The following is a 23696-nucleotide window of genomic DNA, read 5'->3' on the forward strand; positions in this document are numbered from 1 at the left end:
CCTACTTGTCACGTGGAAATACTCGGAAATACAAACCACATCACTGCAAGATACCGACATAAGACGGAGCTCGCGAGTCCACATCCACAACGATTAACTATGGGCGAAGTTTAGAGTTTTATGATGGAGTGGTCAGCAATTCTGCCGCAGATTAACTAAAAAAATGAAAGGCTATTGAAGTAGTAGAGGCTATCAAAAACACCATCCAGTGAAACGGGGGGTTTTCCCTACCCTCTAAATGTTAATGGAACATTTGTTTATCTTAGCCTCTGAAAACAGCATTTTAAGTGCTATCTACGACTAAAATTTATTTAAACCTTGATGTTTTTGTTTTGAATGTACAGGTTTCGTACTTTTCGCAGTTAAAAACTGCGCTCATGCGGTTGATGGCGAAAGTCGCACTGAACGAGATACCGCTGACTAGAGGCGCCGCCGAATAAAATGTTAAAAAAAGTTAAACCGTGAATAAATACCACCAAACGGATCTCTACCCAAAATAACACCCTACTCCCCCTCCAACATGCAATTCATACTAAAAGTCTATTGTTTTGGTTGGCGCAGCCGTGAAAGTAGCCTCATCCCAGGTCATGGCAGTAATTCTTTTATAGTTTCCTCTCGTGAAATATCAAGCCATAATACATACATGGTTTATATCGCTGATTTGTAATCTAACAGGAATCATAAATAAGTCAGGCAAAAATAGAATCAATGAACCTTTGCTCGAATTCTTTAAATCTCGAACCCCATCCCTTCTACTATAGTTGGGTCCAGCTAAACTCAATGATGCGGATATTACCGCAGTATAGCGACTAAAATGTTTGGCCAAAATTCATAGAGAGGAAAGGAGCCCTACCCGGGTGTATAGCCGGGAAACTTTCATCGAAATCCCCTGATACTTATCACTGCTCAAAGAGGAACATTATCAAAATGCAAACAAACCCACCAATGACTAAGTCAACGTCACCACGAAGCCATGGGGCGGCTATCGATCATGTGTCGATAAGTCCTGGAGCATGTCATCAACCCCGTGGATTTTCGATGAATAAGCTGGTCATATGGATATCAATATAAGACCCGAAGCTGTAAAAGCTCAGATTAAAAATCCAAGCCTTCTTTAAAGTTCAAATCTATAAAAGCCCTCGAGGTAATACTTCCTAAGTACTCCATGGAAACCTGGTACCCTTTATCGCTAAGATATTTTGTAATATGAGGGAAACGAATCACTGCGTTATAAAGACTAAATTAAAAGATTCAAGGTAGTTTCCTTCATCAAAGAAAACGAAAGGCATTGATTGCGATTCGTTACCCACCATTAGTGTATTCATAATATAAAAATTATTTGGTTTTAGAAACCCCAGTTTAGATGAATGATAATGGTCAATTGTAACCTCATTTGAAAAAGTCCAGATTGGCGCCCATGCGATTCCACTCCACGTGACGTCTCAGGGACCTAGTTTCTACACGAGAAGATAGGAGTTTTACATCGTCTGAGACTACCAATGCATGCATTACACACAGAGCTCAGGGAAACATGCCTTAATGATCACCTATTAAAACTGCCTGAGGTCGGAAAGTTTCCTTCGTTTGATAAGGTATTAATAATCCTTATTTAAGCCCTGCGCTACCTGATAGTAGCCTGCGTCATATCAGCGCTCAGAGCCTCGCCTCAAGATCACTACACTTGCGGTAGCGGGAACCAGAACGACGTCACACCGGAGTTTTCCCGGCATTCATACTTACCCGTCGCGTTTTCGCGCGCTCGCAAATTTTCACTTTTCATTTAATCTCGAAAAATAGATATCGTCATTTAAAAATCTAAAAGCGTGGAGTACATACTCCAGGAGTAATAATATTTCGATTTAGGAAATTTAAAAAAATTATTTAAATTAATTAAAAAGAAACCTTAAATTAAACAAGAAATTATAGTCAATTAAAAAAAACAACCCTATTTATTTTCCACGATCAAAAAATTTTGCAAACAGGATAAAAACCATGAATATAGGAGGGAGAGATGATAATAGTAATTACATTGCCGGTATTTATATTAAAATACTGCCGAAATGTATCGGCGCAGCTGGTTGCTGAAGTTTTGGCTCTTCCGACTCATAAGGTTGCCTACCCTGTCCTGCCCTAGTGGCAGTTTTTGAAACCCACCCCCACATGAATTTCTTCTGCATAATTATGACATCTACGTCAACTTAAGGACTAGAGTGTCCCCTTTCAGTAGCCGAAGGCGGCAAACATAGCCGCTCGTGCTAACCTATTTCACCCGCTGATTTAAGTACTTAGGCGTGAATTTAGGAGAAAAAAAGGTTGAATGAGGTCTGATGAAATCGCAGTTGACCATGATAAAGGTCTTGAGGGTGCCATAAACACACAAAAATTTAGAAAACTCGGGTGTTTAGGAATTTTCAATACAAATTTCCGAGTCTTTTTTTTATTTAATTTAATTTTAAGAGCAAGAACGGGGCCAACGAAAATGCCAGCTCTTATCTCAGGCTTGCATGGAAAATTACAAAAATGGCCATGGTGACACCGCAGAGAATGAAGCAATCCTAGAGAGAAGTTATATTTACGCTTTTTTTGGTGTTACGTGCTACATTTTGCGGTTTGTTTATCTTTAAAGTTAAAAAAAGAAGTTGTTTTACGACTTCCTCTGGAGGACACGGGTGAAATCCCAGTACAATTCCACAGAGAAGCCTTTAGATGACACAGGCAATACTTATTTCAGTGAGGCCAACAGGCCTGAGTCTCAAATGGATTCCTGGTTTAAAGAAAAAAAAAAACATTTCACGATATTTACGAATGCGCCGCGATAACCTTTTAACCCGCGCCATTGACGATCGAAACCAAAGTCTAAAGATGAGAAAACAAGAAGTTTCGTGAATTTCATACCAGCGGCCAGAACTCTATAATGAGAACGAAATCGTTCCGAGACATTGCGGGCTAAGATAAAATATTAGTCATAACGATTATTTTTGTTTAAAGGCTTAATTTCCACGCACGAAAATAGATGATCGCTATCACGACTCTACGAAGAGTTAGTACATGAAGAGATTTAATATAGGGCTTATTAAGGCTGGGTTATACATATTACAACCCCGCAAGAACCAATATGTGTCCCTCCCCCCACTCAGTGATTCAACCCGAAGTTCGGTTTGGATAGGTGAGGGTAGAGCTCAACCCTGAATAAGCCTCGGCCATGTAAATACAGCATATTCTGGATTATGGGGGCGTTCCTTTCCCTCGCGCTTTGCAAATAAATTTTTGGGGTGTCCATGGGCTTCAGTCGGGATTTGCACGCGAAACTCTCAGGTCAGTAGACATGCGTTTTACTATCATGGCTACCACGCTCTCAACATGTCTGAAAATATTAAATTAAAGCTTGGTCGTCGGAGGGATCAATGAGGATCTAAGGGAAAATTCTGCATAAAATAGCGTTAAAACTATTTTATATTATTTTTCTGCTATATACTATACTTTATACATATAAACTGATTTTTGAGAAGGGCGGTTAGGCCAAAAACCATTCACATCCCCGTTTTTAGACTAAGCTACGGAGTAATACAATCTGAGCATATTAGATATCTACGCCTCGCCTCTCCGGAATATCTTGTTCGTTTTGTTTCGCTAGTCCCAGCCGTTTAAGCTGTCTCCAGCGGGTTTCTGCAGTATTAATTCCAGGTTTAGTTTTGTCTCAGGTACATATAAACTGATTTTTGAGTCGGGCGGTTAGGCCAAAAACCATTCACATCCCCGTTTTTAGACTAAGCTACGGAGTAATACAATCTGAGCATATTAGATATCTACGCCTCGCCTCTCCGGAATATCTTGTTCGTTTTGTTTCGCTAGTCCCAGCCGTTTAAGCTGTCTCCAGCGGGTTTCTGCAGTATTAATTCCAGGTTTAGTTTTGTCTCAGGTACATATAAACTGATTTTTGAGTCGGGCGGTTAGGCCAAAAACCATTCACATCCCCGTTTTCAGACTAAGCTACGGAGTAATACAATCTGAGCATATTAGATATCTACGCCTCGCCTCTCCGGAATATCTGGTTCGTTTTGTTTCGCTAGTCCCAGCCGTTTAAGCTGTCTCCAGCGGGTTTCTGCAGTATTAATTCCAGGTTTAGTTTTGTCTCAGGTTAAAGTATGGCAGATAAGCTATGATGTGGGGGGAAGGGATATGATTTGGGATTTAGGAAATACCAATGGCGTGACATAGTGAAAATATTTTATCGTAGGAGTTCAAGCAATAAACACTATGATTTTTCATCACAGTGATTCATTTTGTCCGACCATTGTTTCTTTACAGCGCAGCGTGACGTTTTCACCTTGAAAATGCCACGCTGAAAAAATAAATCACCACGAGGAAAAAGCAAAGTTTTTTTTTCCTTCAAATCCTATCAGGAATCTAAGGATGTTGATTTATAATGGTCACTAAGAACTGTACACTAAAATAGGAAAGTAGCAACAACATGGTTCCCACCCAAACTGAAATAAAAAAATTCACGGTTTTTTCTAGGTTTTCACGGTCTAGATGTCGTCAAATTCACGGCCTATAGAAAAACCATTTTAGGCAGAAATATTGATCGCGTAACGATCATCGGCCGCAGGTTAACTACAAATTTAACAAACGCGACAGACGCCGTAAATGCAAACGCAGCAATGAAAGTGCTACCTCTCTTGACGTCGCTGGCAAGATTCAGCTCCGACTTAAGTTTGTGAGCGGGAAAATGGAGGGACCAGGGTGCCAGGGAAATTAAGAAAAGTCTGAATTTTCGCCAGGGTTAATGAACACTTTGGTTACCAGTCCTCTGGCTATGGTACAAGCTTAAGGTCAATGTGTCGTCATGGCACACGGACCAATAATAGGGTGGTTTCCTATTATTTTTTTATTGCCTAAATCGAAAGATTATTACTCCTGGAGTACGTATTTCACGCTTTTAGATTTTTAAATGACGATATCTATTTTTCGCGATTAAATGAAAAGTGAAAATTTTCAAGCGCGCGAAAACGCGACGCGTAAGTATGAATGTCGGGAAGTCTCTCCGCGTGACGTATTTCTGGTTCCCCCTCCCGCCCTGCGAGGTGACCTTGAGGCGAGGCTTAGCTCTGATACGACGCAGGCTGCTAGCGGCTAGCCTAGTACCTTGCTGGCTGGTAGCGCTTGGCTTAAATAAGGATTATTAATAACTTATCAAACGAGGAAAACTTTCCGACCGTAGCCAGTTTTAATAAGTGATTGTTAAGACATGTTTCCCTGAGCTCTGCGCCTCATGTATGCATTGGTAACCTCAGACGACGTATAACTCCTATCTCCTCGTATAGAAACTAGGTCCCTGTGACGTCACGCGGAGTGGCATCGCATGGGCGCCAATCTGGCCCTTTTCAAATGAGGATAAAAATGGACCATTGCCATTCGTCTAACCCGGTATTTCTAAAACAAAATAATTTGTATATTATGAATACACTAATGGTAGGTAACGAATCGCAATTAATGCCTTTCGTTTTCTTTGATGAAGGAAACCACCCTATTGCACTTCGAATATACGTGTGCAGGTAAATATGTGGACAGTGTCTACGCATGACTGGCTTTGAAACATGATCGAAATATCAATTTTTATTTTGCTCTTTCAATCGTACTTCTAAAATCAAGTTTGAGAGAATATTAAGGTTATATGACTAAATTCCCGGCTTATTCACGGTTTTAAGGTTTTCACGGTTGAGTGGGAACCCTGAATAAATTATATGTAGACTTCCGAAAACACATGAATGTAAAACCACTGTAGGATAAACTATTAGGCCCTTATTAGACGAGGTAGCCAGGCGACGTCGCCAGCGACGAACCTGGCTACCCAGCTTGTCGTGGGTCATTGATTCTTATGGGCCTTATTACACGAGGGTAGCCAGCGACGTAGCCACACTTTGGCGACTGACTGGCTACCGAGCCCCGTCGCCACTCCGGTCGCCACTGGCTACCCGTACTGGCGACGCTGCGTTGTAGCATACGGAGCTTATTACACGAGGTCGCCAGGCTACTCGGTCAGTACACCTCGCTTGGTACTGCTCACTGTTGTGTTGTGTTCTGTTGTGAGTGGGTGAGTTGTTCAGTATGTCCACGGCAGTTGAGAAAATGCCTACATCTTCTGATTCAGTGGAAGGGATACGCGGAGAGAAGAAGAAAAAAGAAGAGCCGCAGAAAGACGACCAAAAGAAAAAGCATGAAGAGCTCGTGAAAAAGTGCCAGAAGTTGGCCGACACAAAATTAAGATAAGTTACCACTCACACAACGCAGTCCACTATAGTTCACAGCAAACTGAGAGAAAACGGAAAAAATTCTGGCTACTGAACTGGCTACTAGGTTTGGTAGCCAGCGACGTCGCCAGCTACCGTCGCTGGCGACGTCGCCTGGCTACCTCGTCTAATAAGGGCCTTTATTATCATTATTCATGGAGTAAAAATTGTTGATTCTTTATTAAGAAACCCCCATTGAGAACCACTACTTTGAATGTGGGAGCCGATGCCATTCCTAAGATTAAGTTGAGACTTTACGAAATGATATCTTGGTGAGGAATATGAAGGCCGACGTTTTGGTGACATGCTATTTCGAAGCTGTCCAGGATTTAAATGATAAAAATGGCCAAGAAAATCACCAAAACGTCGTCATCCCACAAAATCACTGATTAAAATACATAAGAAAGCTGCGTGATTAAAAAAAAATGCTAAAAATTGCTTAGGGTGTACAGAATGCGTTACACAGAAATTAAGTGAATAAAGCTGGGAGCCGATAGAGACTCGGAGACTGCGGGCTAGGCTTAGATTGTTTGGAAAACTGAGAATGTAATAAAACGATGAGATGTTATTAAGTGTCAAATTTTTGATTTATTATTATGTTAAAAATATCTTATTAAATGACACATTCACGTTTTCATGTTTTGATTAAATTCAAATTGATAAACCGAAACTGAATTATCTACTGTAATATGCTATTTATTTATGTTTATATGTAATTTACTTATAATTAATAAGTTATCAACTGTATTATGTATGTACTTTGATCACCACTAATTTACAATTTGTCCTCTTAGGGGTGTTCTACTCAGATAAAATAAATATTATAATCATTAATAGATGTATTTAGGAGCGACACGGAGAATATCATATTAGAATTTTAACATATTTCCAGATCCGACAGATGTTATAAATTAAGAGAGATATTTTACCGAACGGATAGATATGGGAATTCGTTTTTCCCGCGAACCATAAAGGACTTTAATAAATGCTATTCGTAATTTTGTTAGAGCATTTACTTTCTATATTTAGACGGCAGGTGTCCTAACACCCCCTTCCACACGCCGCACGCTTGTGGGGTAGTTTGTGGATGTTGATCACCCGGCTTTCATCCCGTGAACACTTCATCCACTACTCAAAATGTTTCAAAAAAGACGAGAAGTAAGGATAATTGACCAGATGGACGAACGAATTAAGTTCGCAAGTGTAATTCCTATTCCCCACCAAACCCGAGGAAAGATGACATGGAACTCTTCCATATTGGAGCCTTTCCAAACATCTCATTGGGGCATAATCCACGCGTGGCTTCACACAACTCGCCTCTAAAACGGACGAATCCACTAGGAAGAAGGACCAGGTAGAATAAACTTGGTGGAAAGCTCAATTTTAAAATTTGCAACGACTGAAGAAATCTGTACGTCCACCTATTAGGATGTCCACAATTAATGAAAACAAATTTCGTGCAAGTTGAAATTGACCGCGCTAACTAATCAAGGTTGAAACAATATTACCGAATGCATATTCCCCGACTTTTTTTCTATAAAACAGCCTCACTTTCCAGTTGCATTACGTAGCATTTTGAAGAGAAAGTATCATACAAAATTCTACGAAAACATATTTCAATTCTCTTTCAAAACCATCAAATACAATGAACACAGAAAAAAGTAAATTTATAACTAAATTTCAGTCAAATATGCCCGAGTAAATAATTAGAAGAGTGCGAGATCAGAGAAGTTTTCTAAAAAAATATTAAAGTTAAGACGGGACAACAAAGTAGTCAAGATTACGATGCACGATGACCTGATGAAAATAATCGTAGGACTACTGGAAGGGAAGAAGGGCAAGGGACGGCCCCGAATGAGTTACATAGGACAGGTTATAAAGGAAGAAATAGTACGTAGCTATGAGAAGGCTAGCGGATATGAGAGAGGAATGAAGAGCTGCGTAAAACCAATACTAGGATTGTTGAATTATGATGATGATGAATGCTTCTCGAGCATTTAACGCGATGCATTGGGTTAATTATCTCAATTAATGTATTCCGAAGTAATTTTTAGACGAATGGTAATGGTCAATGTTAACCTCATTTGAAAAAGGCCAGATTGGCGCCCATGCGATGCCACTCCACGTGACGTCACAGGGACCTAGTTTCTCTATGAGTAGATAGGAGTTTTACATCGTCTGAGAATACCAATGCATGCATGAGGCACAGAGATCAGGGAAACATCTCTTAATAATCACCGATTAAAACTGCCTATGGTCGGAAAATTTCCTGCTTTTGATAAGATATTAATAATCATTTTTTAAGCTAATAGCTACCTGCTAGCAGGGCACTCTGCTACCTGCTAGCAGCCTGTATCTCAGCGGCGCACGTTTTCTCGCCTCAAGGTCACCTCACTCGGCGGCAACGAGAACCAGAATGACGTCACACGGGCCTTTCCCATCATTCATACTTAGACGTCGTGTTTTCGCGCGCTTGAAAATTTTCACTTTTCATTAAATCGCGAAAAATAGATATCGTCATTTAAAAATCTAAAAGCGTGAAATGCGTACTCAAGGAGTAATAATCTTTCGATTTAGGCAATAAAAAAATAATAGGAAACCACCCTATTGCGATTGGAACTAATCTCCGTATTTAATCTTTATTTCTAAATATTACTCGGCATACTGTCTAACCACTGCATAACCTTTATTTCTAAATATTACTCGGTTTACTGTTCCGATCGTATTAAAAGTGCAATAACATTGCCATTCTGGTCTGAGCCATCCTAAAAACGTTAACGCTCCATCTAATGAAGAAGTGGTCGGAAATTGAGTTAAAAGATTTTTACCTGAAGTACAAATAGACCAACAAACAAGAAAGCTAATATAATAATAAAACGAGGTAAAATACTAAATGAATTCGGAAAAACCTAGACGCGGGAAACTTCTGAGAAACGCCAAAAATTTCCTAATAGCTTGTTTTTTAATAATCTAGTGCAGCAGAGATACTTAAATGACTAAAAATATGTACTTAGGTAATAAGCTTAGGAGTTGATAGCATGTGTTAACTAGAGGTGATCATGGTTAACGGAGACAAAAATAAACGAGTTTATGAAAATAAGCCACAGTTATAAAACAAAAAATCTAACACGAAAAATTCTCAAGCAAATTCAGGAACTAATTAGATCCCGCACCACAAGCAGCCAGAACTGCGATTCCTCTTTGTACACTGATCCTCCAATCTAACAACCGACTGATGAATGTCATGTTTTTAAGAAAATGTCATGGACCAGGGATGTCGCATGGATACTTTTATAACAGTGCGAAGCCTTATAAACTAGGAGAAAGTGCCAACAAACTCGTTAATCTCAGAATATGCGCTGGCTATAAATATAATCGGAGATCATGACGTCGACGGGTTCAGAATACAAAAGACTTCCATTTAAACATTCTGAACAGAATTAGATCCTCAGCAATATTAAATTTAAGATTCGAAATGCGTTTTGATACACGCTCGACTGCTTCAGTTTGTTTTCCGAGGGAATAAGAAATATCTTCGAGCATCAACACAGGTCATCAACCCAAGGATTCATTTTACTTAACTTTCTAAATAATTCTTCAGTCAGCTAGCCAGTCCCTTGCGAGCTAGTAACGTCTGATTATTTTTAAAATAACTTTTGGTATTTAGATTTTTAGTGTGTACATTTTTATTTTATTTTTCACTTTTGTTTTAACATGTAAATGCTTTTGGTGCTAAGGAAGCCGTTCATGAGAAGAGGGTTGATTTTCGGATGTGGTTATGATAACAGTCGGACGCTAAAACGCATGAGTTTATTTTAACTTTACAATCAGTTTTAGTCACAGTCAATTCTGACTTAATCCTTTGCATAATAATAACAGTTAATGAATGAATTTTTGTAGTGAGTACAATTAAAAGAAGATGTCTACAATCTCCATTTTTAGTAGACAGCTAATATCGAAAGTATGTCTAATTTGGATATAATTTGAGGATTTCTTTTACATAAGTAAAAAATAATGAAAACATTTTTCAACAAACTGCATTTTAATTAATTATAATGTAGACTTTGATATCTGAAGTGGAAGCAATGTATTGCGACGACCTTGACACGAAAAATTCTCCCATCCATAGTAGGAAACGGTCCTGCGTGACGAGAATAGGCTGAATAGGAGAACGAAACGCCTCAATACGTGTTTTAACAAAATTTCAGAGGTCCCAATCACCTGGTGGACCGAAGCTATTTGGCAACACCGCGCTGTCCACTTACACAAAAGGCGCTCCACAGTAGAAAAGCATAGTGCGTGAGGAACTAGGCAGCTCCGTCTGAGTGTTGGTTGGGAAACGGACACCAAATCTAGGCTGATTTGGAAATCCGTATTCGAGGTCCCAAAAAATAGGGACGCTCAGATTCTCTCAAGGTTTCCCACGTAGAGAACCTGTCCAACAATTCACTCTGCCAAGTATGTGCCTACGTAGGTAAAGAAACGAAACTTTTCGACAATATTAAAATTAGTGACAATGATTCTGTAGGTTCATATAACACCGCGTGGAAACGAGTCAAATTCGCACAATTCAAGCAAGTACCGAAATATGTTTATTGCTCAGGACTTGGCGGTTGCGAAATTTTTAGAAAAAATATTATTTCAGAAGGGGAGTAAATTGAAGAGAAAATTAATAACTTCCTCAGTTTCAGTAAATTACCGTAACACTTGCAATAACTTAACCCATTTAATAGTTAATATAGAAGCCATTCGACATAGCTCATTGCCGGAAATTGACGAGAAAGAACTGAAATTGAATATGGACGCTTCTGTCTGCAGATAATGAGCACGAATATAACAATAGAGATCCTCAAGTCAGCCTTTAAATGTATTGTCACTCACCGCGCATTTAAATGGGTTTACAAAAGTCGCCACTCGCGTCGCTGACGGACAAAGTGATCCGAGTTTCACGGGGAAATATGGTATAATTATGGGTGTTAACCAAAATTTACGAACATGATGAAGAAATCCATCAAATTCTTAAATATTCAATGGTATTCCTCGCAATAACAAACGCTACAATGCAAAATATTGGAAAAAAATTGAATCGCATTGCACTCATCACCGCGCCGCGGGCATTTTTGAAAACCGATTAAAATGCGACAGAAGTGGCAACAGATAGCAGCCTTGTGTGCAATAGAATTAGGCCTCCTCTATGCAGTCCCTTTATAATGAGCAGGTATCATAATAGAAAACAGGAAATGGCATTGTACAGATTAGTTTAACTTTTCTTCATTCAAATACATATATACTTTTCCTGTAGATACATTCTTTCTATCATGGTCACTCGAAGAAATTGAGCAACATTAAATTTTGACCTTCCTACCACCCAATGCAGGAAACTCTACGAGTCACCCTGAATAAACAAGTAGATGTATCACCAAATTTATCACTTGATTACTCAAGTAGACCATAGGAGCTACCTTATACCTTAATATCTTCCTACGTACATAATAAATGTACGTAATAAACGTAAATACGTATCTAAATACCTTCACAGAACCAAACAGAAAGTTATCTGGGCGGAAATGCGTTAAGCTGTCTCACGTTGGTAGAGTTCTCGGAAAACCACTTAGGATTTTCAGAGGACTTCTGATGAATTATAATTATTGAAAACTTGTTGACGCACGAATGTTTCCACCATATTAAGAGTCTATTAATTTTTTTAAGATCCCCGAGGCTTCAAACTGCGTGCCGCCCTTACAAGAGGCTCAATATTGTGCAATCCGAAACTTAAGCAGGCGAAGAAAACCAGTGGGACTAGATGCCACGAATTCCTAGAAACTTGCCTTCCCGAATAACCGATGCAAGAAACACGATAGACAGGAAATAATTATTGGAATTTGTGCATCGCTAGGCCGTCTTCGAATAGCATGAGGCACTCAAACGAGCCTCGTGCGATAAGAGGCAACAGGAAATAAGGACATCAACGGAAACTCGAGGCATTAAAATTTCATCATTATTATAGTACTAACAGGTCACCCCAAGTTGCTAAGGAAGTATTGTACCCAGAAAATTGGGTAACTTGAAATTCGTGGTCACGCAGCAGGATTTTTAAGTTTTCTCCCTGAGCGTGTCAAGAAGTGTACCTACGCGGCAGGATATCCGACCGCAGAAGTTGTATGACGTGACGTAACAAACAGTAATAAGAAAACGACGCAAAGGACGCGTAAAAAAGAAGCAATAGTAGCACTACGGGGTTTAAGAGCATCAGATGTACTTAACTTTGGTCGCAATCCGTCTAGCCGTATGGAAACGCATAGCGGACAGACAAACCGACAATTGCACTTATCACCGCACCGCGGACATTTTTGAAAACCGATTAAAATGCGACCAAAGTGGCATCGGAAATCAGCCTTCTATGGGAGAAAATTGAGCCTCCTTCATGTAGTCCCCTTGTACATAATAATTAAATAAGAATAGTAGGAATACTAGTACTTAAATGACTTATAATTTTAACGCCAGAGTGTGTGGTAGACACGTAAAGGTGAAAAAATAATAGCTCTTTCTGTTTAAATAAATACGAAATTAGTAAAGTTTTTCCTTCTATTAGTACGTATGACTTATCTTTCTTATATTTACCATAATGAACTAGATTTCCAGATGAGTAATAAAACGCCTTTGTATTCTGGCATCTTCCGATTCAAAGAAGTATCCAACTTAGTTTGTGTTAGCAAGACACATAACTTAAACGTCAGCCTCATTTTCCACCCGTAGATCACAAAGCAGTTTCAAAACAAGAGGGCGATAGTGTGGAATTGGGTTAGGGCTATACCACGCATTTATTTGGTATTTATAGAAATAGCACCGATATTCTTCAGCCGAAAGAGGTCGAGTAGGAAGGAGGGGTCGAAAGAGGAATTTTGTACGTTCGCCTCTATTTAATATACATTTCAGCCAGACGCCAAGTTCTCATTTACACCCACATTTACCAGAGTAAAGAGGAACCGTAAAGCTTTATCAGCAGACCTCTCGTGAATTTAAAAATACTTAATGAAAGCATGACTACAGACGATGATACAGTGAAAAAATGGCTGGCCAAAATGAAAGACGGAAATTATCTGATTATTAAAACTGGAAGTAGGTTATATAAATTTAATTTATAATGCCTTGGAAATATTAGTTACTAAATCTAGCAAGTGGTTAGTACAGTTAACATTTTAATAAAAAAATAAAGAAAGCGATATAATGCCTTGGAAATATTAATTACTAAATCTAGCTATGCAAGTTGATGTACAATATACTATTATTTGATAATTATGTTGTCTCCCAGGATATTTCAGCAAAATAATATTTCAAAAAAACGCAACAGTGTCGTAGAAAAATAAATTAATGGATTCTTGGAAAAATGTAATAAAAAAAGGATAACGACTTAAAGGCTTAAATCGCCTTTTAAGAGTAAAATAATTACGGTTTCCGTTGAGACAAAGAATTAAGTCGGTATGGATAAATTTGGATACGAAATAGTTTACTTGTTAGTTCTAAATCACTACTTAAAAGTAACAAGCAAAAGCCGAATAAAGTAAAAAAACAAATACTATTTAATTCAACTATCTTCCTCGCATTTCCAATCTGTACTGAGACTAATTTAAGAACAATCTAAGGAGAGAGAAACGATGGACATACCTAATAAGTGCAAAATACTCGCAAAGCAAAATCCTCAAAGCTATTAATGCGTACTTCTAATACGACAGTCTGGGACATTACAACCTGAATCACAAGACCATTTTCTCCATCTCTTTCATACGACAGCTATCAATAAGCCTTTCTTCGCACCACCATGTTTTCAACTGCACCTACATAGATTCCTAATGATAAATTAAGGAGAGTAAGATTTTAAACGCTTAAAGATTAGCCAACCCTATCTCACAGTACAAAATTGAATTGAAAGCCAGGATTGAAGATAATTACGGAATAATATATGTAAGACAGCAGCGTAGAAATCGGGAGTAGAAGACTTCGAAATGTGTCAAAGAATTCTGTCAAAAGATGGCTATCAAAAGAATCGACCGAGTAAGTAAAGAGGAAGTCCAAAAAAGTATAGGATAGAAGGGAAACTCGTGAAAACCTTGATAAGAAGACGGAACCTTATAGGCCATATCTTGAGAAATGATGGCCTGATGATGACAATTGTCGAGGGACAAGGGTATGGTGAGAACGAAAAAGGAAGACCTCGAATGATATGTGAATGAAAGGTAAAGAAGGACCTGAAAGAGAAGAAATAAGTAGGTGTGAAAAGATTAACTGATAGGATAATTGAGTGAATAGCTGCGTCAAACAAATCTTAGGAATGTTGACCAGTGATGAATATGCCTAAAGTAAATTTGCGATTTCCGATTAGCGAAATACCAATATTCAACACGCGTTTAACGATTATATGTAGTACAGGAAGGCCGAAGTAATGAAAAGAGATGACGTTGCTTCATATAATCGGGGAATTAACATCAATTTCAATCACAAAAACCTGTGAAGTAAGCACTCCTTAGTCATTCATATTTTTCCGGCCAAGGAAAAGCACGCTCGAGGGCACTGATGGGAGTTAAACAAAACATCTCTGACAAAGCAGCACGTTGTACTTCACAATGCGTTATTATTTCGCCGATTACGCGCCCAGGAAACGCTTCAAGCTTAGTTCCTCCTTTGCGTCATAACTGATATTTTCCTCACAGTTGGAAAAGAGTAGGTGTTCCCCTTTTTAGTTTTATAGTTTATTACATTTAATTGTTTACTTACTTCAATAAGAAATTGAAAAACTTTTTTTGTGAAATTTTTTAAAAACAATATTTTTTACAATTATCTTTTACATTAAATAAAACAAAGTTATTTTATTTAATTTTTAATGAAGCAACTCCACAAAGTAACGCCTGAGGCCATGTCTTATAATAAACTTGTCATCAGGGCAATGAGGTTATTAAACACTGCAACACATGGAATTGATGTTGATATATTTTATGATATTTTTGATTCGTTAAAACAAAATATGTTAACATGTTTGTTGTCATTACACTATCAATGTGATACCTAACCAATTTTATGTGCACTCTGACAGGTATATTAAAACAAAAATTATCATTTTGCAAAAAAATATTAGCCATCTTATTAATATCATGAAAAGAATTATTCTCTTCCGTACTCCTCACCAATACTTAAATACAATTTGTTTTTGAAATGCTACCTTGTAACTTTTTAAATGTATTAATGTTCTGGTAATTTCACTACAATTAATGTTTATAAATTGGGTTTACCCCCGTGAAATAAAGATTATGATATTATTATTATTATTCAAATCCAACTTACTTAATGAAGCCTCACCATTTATTATCACAACTTTTTACTTTATTACAAAACGTAAAATGAGACGCTTAAACATTTTATTTATCGAACATATTTCCACTTCTACAACGGACAAAAAAAATGGCGTATTAAGAATGAGGAGATTTTCAACTATTCCTTGCTCAATAGACTTTTGGTTTGAATGAAAGGAGCGTATACCAACATTGTCTACATTTTGTGCTAGCTTGGAAGCTTTAGTAGGAAATTCAATTTGTGGTAATGCGGTGGCTAATTATGTGTTGTTGTATGGAGGGGCGTAGTTGGATTGATACGCTAAAAGTTAGGGGATAAAGAAAAGGATTTTATGTATCATATCATTTTTAAGTTAGCAGAGCGTTTCGATGCTGAATTCCAGATTAAAAATCCCAGAAAAAAAGAGAAAAAAAGCTGAAACCTTCGGACACCCCTATACTCAAGCTGCGAGGAGGCCCATAGAAAGGAATTGGCCCCCTTCCGCATGATATACACATGCCTTTGGCTTGATGTGGGGTGGGATCTACCCTAACCTATCCAAACCAACCTTCGAGATTTTACGTAAATCCCCATTGCATAATTTTCTGCAACAGCTTCTAAGCTAGCACACAATTTAAACTGAGTATAGCGGTTAATGCTGGCACGCACTCCTTTTTGTTCAAACCAAAAGTCTACTGAGCAAGGAATAAATAAAAATATTCTCATAATTTTACACACAATTTTTATGTAAAAGTGAAAATTAGGCAATGGGTCAACTTTTTTTTAACCACATCCTGAATGTATAACACTATAAATATGGACAGAAAAAATGTGTTGAAAACTATTCTCCGCAGGAGAAAAAACCTTAGCCATCACACCGATTTCACGCAAAGAAGAATAGAAGGAATCTAAAAGAGTGATTGTTGATCAGGAGTTAAGGAATAGAGGGACAATGATTATTGGAAAGAGGTCGAGTACTTCTTCAAGCTCACAATGCCACTGAAAAAGGCTAAAAGGAATAAGGCAGTCAAACGTTGGAATTTACGAATGATAAAATGAGGGAAAACGAGTAATTTCCTATTCACTAGCAAGGGACATGGAAAATCAGGAAAAATTGTTTTACGTCGGATAAAACCATGCAATAATCCGCAACGAACAAGGCTTACTTGACAAACGACGTTTGCTCATCAACGAAGCTTCAGATATAGGAAAGAGATATTCTTTTTGAGAATAAGCTTCATTATTTTCACCAGGTCAATGAATAGCCCAGACGAAGGCGTTATCTCAATAAGGAGTCTTTTGCTAAATTTTACAATATTTTATTTTGATAAATTTTAGAATAAAGAAGTTGCTATTGAAAGCTCCTCCACATTGTTTTGAATCGATTTTTTCTCCAATTTTATATTTTGGGCCTTATGTATCGCTAAAGTTACATCACTTGACCATAGGAACACAAGTATTTGCTGTAATAATCCACCAATACTTATCGGTTAATTTTAGGACAGAAATTGCTCTGCAGTACCCGTTTTCCAGGTTTACCACACAAAATATCTGTAAAGAAGAGGTAAGTGACTTGACACACCATTCCTAAGATATTGAAAATGCACTTTAACGCATTACAGATCATTCTTACAGCATATTCAATCTCGCGTCTGTAGTGAAACTCCAAGTGTTACAGGAAGGAGAAACTTTGACCACAGCACACACATTCCCTCGGAGTACGAGTAAGGACATCCTGCGGAGAACGATAAATTCATAACGGAGAACATGACTAAATTGACTAAGGGGTACTAAGTAATGTTTAGAACGGGAATTGTTTACCAAAGCTCATACTTAGGTTCTCCATACAAAATAACTGTAAAATGGAGATAGTCGATTAAGAGTCGAAAATATTCATTAACAGACAATAACTAACGCAATATATTTCGTCCCAGAAACACAACCAACCACTCATCCAATACCAACTCCTTGGCATAACGAAAAGAATAGCTTGCCGTAAGAGGGAAGACAAAAAGAATGATGGGGATAATTAGTAATTTTTAGAACAGGATTTGTTTACAATTACAATTTCTATATGTTTAAAAGATAAGTAACTGTAAAATGGAGATAGTCGACATACTGAAGAAAATATTCATTTACAAAGGAAAACACAATAACGCAATTTATATTTCGTTCAGGCAAAGCACTAAACTTCTTGGGATAACGAAAAGAATACCCACCCCGTAAGGGGGAACACGAAAAGATTGGTGAAGAGGAAATTATAGACGAGGAAGCGAATGAATTTTTGACGACACAATCAAAACAACGGAGAGAGCCGAAATACCGACGAAAATAAAAATTAGGCAATTAAGGTCCGAGGGAAAGGGTGTGGGTTATGGGGTCACACACGCGTGGGAAATCACAAAAAACACACAACATGGGATCCCACAAAAAAGGGGAACCAGTGACCACATCAACAAAAACTCCGGAGCCATAGTTACCTCGACCGGAGGAAGGCTACGAAGAACGCGCAGTAGGAGCGGCCAACGCGGTGAAGACGTCCAGGCGGCCGATCTTGGTCCCACCAATGACGACGGGATTACTTCTGAGAAACTCTCTCCAAGAACCTGGAAAAATCTCCTCCACTTCTATCACTTCAACCGGAAACGACTAGGGGGAGTACGACCGAGACGAACGGAGAGGAGAAGCGGCAAAGGTAGGTGACGTGCGAAAGGCGTAGCGAGCGTAAAAATACTGTTACGAACACGCGAACGTATTTATATCTCACGGAGAAATATCACTTTTATTCCTGGATTCCGCAGGTGGGGGAAGAAAACTATGTCCTGACAGCTCTCTTCTCCCTAGAACGTGAATTCCCTTGAAAATCGTACGGACACAAAATTCTTGATGGATATTTTTTGCGAAAAAAAGTTCTGCTCTCTCCAATTTATTCTTCCACTGATATGTTCAGGTAGCAACGCTAATTAATATTTAAAAAATTACCGTTCAGATCCCGTCAAAGGTTTTCAAACTTGAAGCACAAAAGGTACCGCAAGGGTATTAACTAGGTCCTATTCACTTCACCAATGTCTACTGGACCACCTTCCCACAACTAAATCACCACAATGTTCTATAGAAACAGGTAATTATGGCCCAGCGGCCAAAACTTTTCAAAAATCCCCCGAATTTTCGAAATTTTCACTGAGCGGTCATGGGTGTACCGCAAGGGTGCTAACCAGGTCCTGTCCACTTCACCGTTCCCTCCCGGATAGGTCCTCCTCCGACGGCTCCTCTACGATGGGCTACGTCCTGTCCCACGCGCGGGTCGAGACTCGAAACGAAAAGAGCCCAGAGTGAAAGAGAGTCAGAGGCAGAGCGAGGAAGGGAAGGGGAGAGGGTTTAATCTCGGCCTCCTCCCTCTGTCAGCCCTCCCCCTCTCTGCGCGTACGCAACCCTTTTTATCTCCACACAGCTGACCCCTTAGGCAGCACCAACAACCCAGGGAGGGGGATGGGTGAAGAACTGATTTCGAATGGGATGGGTAAGAGGATGAACGGAACATTACGAGTCGTTCAGTGAAAACAGAGCGTAGGGAACCAAAAGATCGGGAAACTCCTCGTGCTCCTAGCGATCTCCCGGGAGTCCCTCACTCGCATTGCCCAGTCCGTCGTAAGGTACTGTTGGCATCAAAATGATGCTCCGCTGTACTTTGAAAATTTATATCTGGGTCAAAGAAAAATAATAAACAATATAAACAGAAAAATATTAACAAGTGGTAATTTCCTCACTTTAGTAAAACATAGAACTCTTTCATGATGAATTTCAAATTTTTTGACCTCCGAATGCCCCTAAAAAGTAGAAATATAGAAGCAGTGGGCAACACGGTTATATTCAGAAAATCTAGAGTTCGAAAAAATTTCCTAGGGTGTAAGACGATTTTACAGGGGGTAGATTCCATGATTTTTTGTCGTGCTCATCTAGTTCACTCCAAGCATTGATATGAATCAGTCACATAGTGGTCGGAAGCGGGTCTTATTGTAGAGTAAAACTTGCTTACAACAAATTTAATGGCAGGTACATCATTTTATTTTTATATAAATAGAACGATGAAAAACTGAACAAATTTTTTTTAGATTTCGTTAAATACGAAGTAAAGGATTTTGCTTTATACATCACAGGAATGCCGCCAAATATTACGTATATCGTCTTCATTTAAGCAGCAGATCCGTAACAATTAACCACCGTCCCACCTTTTCCATCGAACGGCTGTAAAGGGAAGGATTTTAAAATCAACAGTAGAACTTTGTGGTGATGACCACACGTGAGAACAGGTGATGATAAGGTAAGGAAAGGTAAAGTAGCGAAGATGGCCTTAATTTATTTATAAAAGAAGAAATAATTCCCAAAAGGCCAACGAAAAGTTCTTAATAGCGGGGATTTCGTAAGATCCGAAATCGTTACATGCGGAGAAATTTACATTGGTAATCATAGGAAAGTCAAAGGAACGAGGAACTCTCCTCGTTATTGGCGGGATTTTGTCACATGCGTGATTACTATAAGCGAGTTTTACCGTATAAATAATTTTGAAGGAAATGGAATTATGTCGAAACCATGGTTGGCAGTGGATTACTGGAGTGACAGTATATATTTAGGCGTGGAATTTACCGTTTTTGTTAATATTTTATCATTTTCACCACGTCAAGCCTGAAGCGATTTCCTACGTTAAAATCTGGGCTATGTCATGAATTTTACGTCTTTCATTAAGAAAATTTCATTTTAAATTATGATTTTTTGTTTGATGAAAGTCAAAAATGTAGACACGTCAGTGCAACAAATAACTCCACAACCCGAAAAACTTTTTGACTAATAAAGTTGAAAAAACTCGCTTTATCAACTTCATCAACATTGAAACTCAACCTAAAGAAAACTACATAGATTACAGCATTTGTCTTCCACAATAATTTGCGAAAAGTAATGGGGCGTAAGTCCTACCCTATTCTTCACCGGCAGCGTAGCCAGAAAACGTCCCCCTAAGGGCTTCGAAATAGAAAGTAGTTTAACCAGTTAATACACCGTTGTCATTGGAATTCAAGGGGAGATTTTTTATTAACTAACATCTACTAACTATTTATTTAAAAGTTGAAAATTTTTGTTGAAAAAAAATTCAGGAATGTGGTAAAAGAAATGATGGTGAATTAACTTCCCCACATCAAAATTTTATATCTGACTTAGGTTTCGACTGCATAGTAATAATTTCAACGAAGAAAATGGTTGCTGTGCAGTCGAAATCTAGGTCGGAAATGAAGTTCAATGGTGTGGAATACACGAAGTTAATTCTTGGTCATGCCTCCACTCACAAAAATGTCAATGCAGTGTTTGATGAATTGCACTGACGTAATGAAAATTAGTTTGGAGTCCCTCAAGTGTAGACACCTGCCAAGATACAAAATAACCTTACCCTTCAACGTTGAAGAGGCCAAAAAAACATTTCAGACGGGCTTTTCTATTAAGAGTACGTCTAAATACTTCCCCGTAAGACGCCTCACCTAGCGCGTGAGAGGAAGTGTTGCTCTGATAAATTAATGTGTGCATTGGTAGGATGATTTGACTACGTCCTTAATTGCACGGGGGAAAAATGAATTCCTATACTAGTGAACTTGACAAAGTATCTGTCTTATTCTCCGTCGAACCTCGAAATATAGTGCGACTCATATATGATGTTCTCAGTTGCTGAAGAGCAGTTGAAGAAGTCTTATTGCATGGCCATTGGATTTCCATGAAGGTATTTTAAAATTTTAAATCCACATTAGTAATCAGATATTTTCCCGCCAATAGTTAGTAGTTGCTCAAGCTCAGACCCCTGACCGACGGAAGATATGCTCCCACCTAATACTTCCACAATAAGTTGACCAGACAACGTTTTTGGAGGGTTTTTCATCAAAACTACTATTTTCAACTTTTAATCGACTACTAAAAACAATAAGTTTTCTAAAAACTGTTAATAACAGATCTGGATTTCTTATATTTAAATTCCAAGTTATTGGAACGAAAACTACAGGAATACGAAGCTCTCAAAGTTGGGCAACTTGATTTTACGCGCAAAACACGGGTACTTTTTTTAGAATAAATAAAGTACAGGAAATACTATGGGACGGACAATTTTTGAAGTAAACAATCCAACGTAGACATAAATTCTCTTTCGTATGCTTTTTGTTGCATTCAAATTGATTGCCTCGTTTATAAACGATAGAGTTTCTCAAACTCGGATGTCTTGCTTACAGACTAGTTTTTTTTACAGACTAGTAGGAAGGAGTTCCTACACCTTGGTCATTTCACTTTAAGGTGAGTTTTTTATATTAAAATACATAATAAAGGGATGGCATTTTTAATAGCACTAATTGTGTTATTTAAAATTAGTGTATTAAGAAGAAGAACATAAATTCCTCTTAGCTTGAACCTCAATCAAGAAGACCTCGGTAACATAGTACGTTCAGCTTCGGGGACACGGAGCCTTGCATAATGGGCTGAAATAAGAGTTTGTCACCAACCCAAATTAGACTTTTTTATTTCTAGCTGGGACTAAAAATTCCGCACTTAAGTAAATCCATGTGATTCAAAGCAAAATTAAATTTTTATGAACACAAAAAATCGCAAAAGCCGTAAAATCCTAAGTTAAATAGGACTCTACGAAATATGGAGAGAGCACTTTCTACGAAATGTGTTAAATTTTGTTCTCCTGGCGATGGAATGTTGCAGAGTAGGTAAATTTAAGTTATCTCCATGCATAATTGTTATTTTAGATTATGCAATTCAATGGGTAGGAACTACGAATTTCATTTTTTTAAACTTAAGATAATTTTAGGGATTAATGAATATTATTCGTCATCTCGATCAAGAGGCTCACTAACGTTTTTCCAAACACCAATTCTTTTGTCGAATAGTAGACAACATTGCATGTTTCTTGGGTATTACTCAAGGCTTGTGGTATTTTCTGCCCAAAGTCATTTCAATAGCATTATGGTGGAAGGGAAAACGAAAATGCTGCTATAGAGTACACATATTAAAGATAAATTCGGTCATAACACCTTTGAATTGCTTTGGCCTTGCCAAAATAATACCGAAACATAATAACCCGATGATATCTTAATATAAAAAAGCAACAGAAAGGCCACGAATCAGGATGAACTGTTTTCCACCGAAGGGTACTATTTCCATCTATGCGTTTCTCGCAGATTACAACGAAGAAAGAAATGTACTAAAATTCTACAGAGAAAAATTAATGAGGCGATGGATTTTTCTTTTTTTGTAGGACTTACGCACGATTTGTGCGTTTGGGGCGACTCCGTAACGTCTTCACCGTGACTTGTCCCGGTTTTCTTAAATTACGACGAAAGAAATTAAAAAGCTGCACTTACTTTGAAGATTACTCCAGACTGCGACGGTGAGCTACAGCTACCCTCCTCTTCACGCAACACCGTCAATATCCAATCCAAATCACCAGCTATATTCCAGAGGTAATCAGGATGTCACATCTTCCATAAGCGCCTGCTCTCAATGGGTATTCGCTATATTTACGTAACTAACTACACTGGATGATTATTTTCTTCGGGTTTAAATTGGAGTATACGACGTGGCACAGAGAACTGTGGGAATGTGATGCACACGGGTCGGGTCTTCGGGAACTGAAAGAGAGGAAACCAAAACCGTGGAGAGGACACAACACTTCTGTAACATCCACACTCTACCCCACCTCGATCAGCCGCCCCTCTCTCTACTGCTTTCTCTCACTCCCTCCCCTCCAACTAACCATTCCCCCTCCCATCAAACGCTTCCCCTCCATCCCTTATATTACCCCACACCCCAGCACTGAAACCAAGGGGACTTCATAGAAGAGGCCCCATCACACAAAGGGCTGTTTTCTGTTGCCACCTCGGTCGCATTTTAATCGGTTTTCAAAAAACTTACTTCAGTGATAAAAACAAGGAGCCTTTTATTTAAAATATTTCGTGAGCTATAAAGCAAGAGAGTAAAAAAACGTCAAAATTGCGTCGTGTAAAGCGTTGAAGAATGCATGCGAGAATGCGTGGACGTGAGATGGCAAAA

The 23696-nt window shown here is 38.4% G+C and overlaps 1 protein-coding gene across 2 annotated transcripts in view; it reads right to left on the reverse strand.

The window, feature by feature from the left end:
- Window positions 1-23314, reverse strand: part of LOC124168492 (sodium/potassium-transporting ATPase subunit beta-2-like) — a 120227-nt gene extending 96913 nt beyond the window's left edge. Inside the window, exon 1 of one of the 2 annotated variants that reach the window (XM_046546810.1) lies at window positions 23009-23314. The gene's annotated coding sequence lies outside the window, so the exon portion shown is untranslated. Of the gene's footprint in view, window positions 1-18094; window positions 18943-23008 lie in introns of those variants that run through there. The other variant, XM_046546808.1, reaches the window with a different exon arrangement.
- Between the last annotated feature and the right edge of the window lie 382 nt (window positions 23315-23696).

The sequence above is a fragment of the Ischnura elegans genome, chromosome 11 (genome assembly GCF_921293095.1).
Source record: "Ischnura elegans chromosome 11, ioIscEleg1.1, whole genome shotgun sequence".
Taxonomy (NCBI): Eukaryota; Metazoa; Arthropoda; class Insecta; order Odonata; family Coenagrionidae; genus Ischnura; species Ischnura elegans.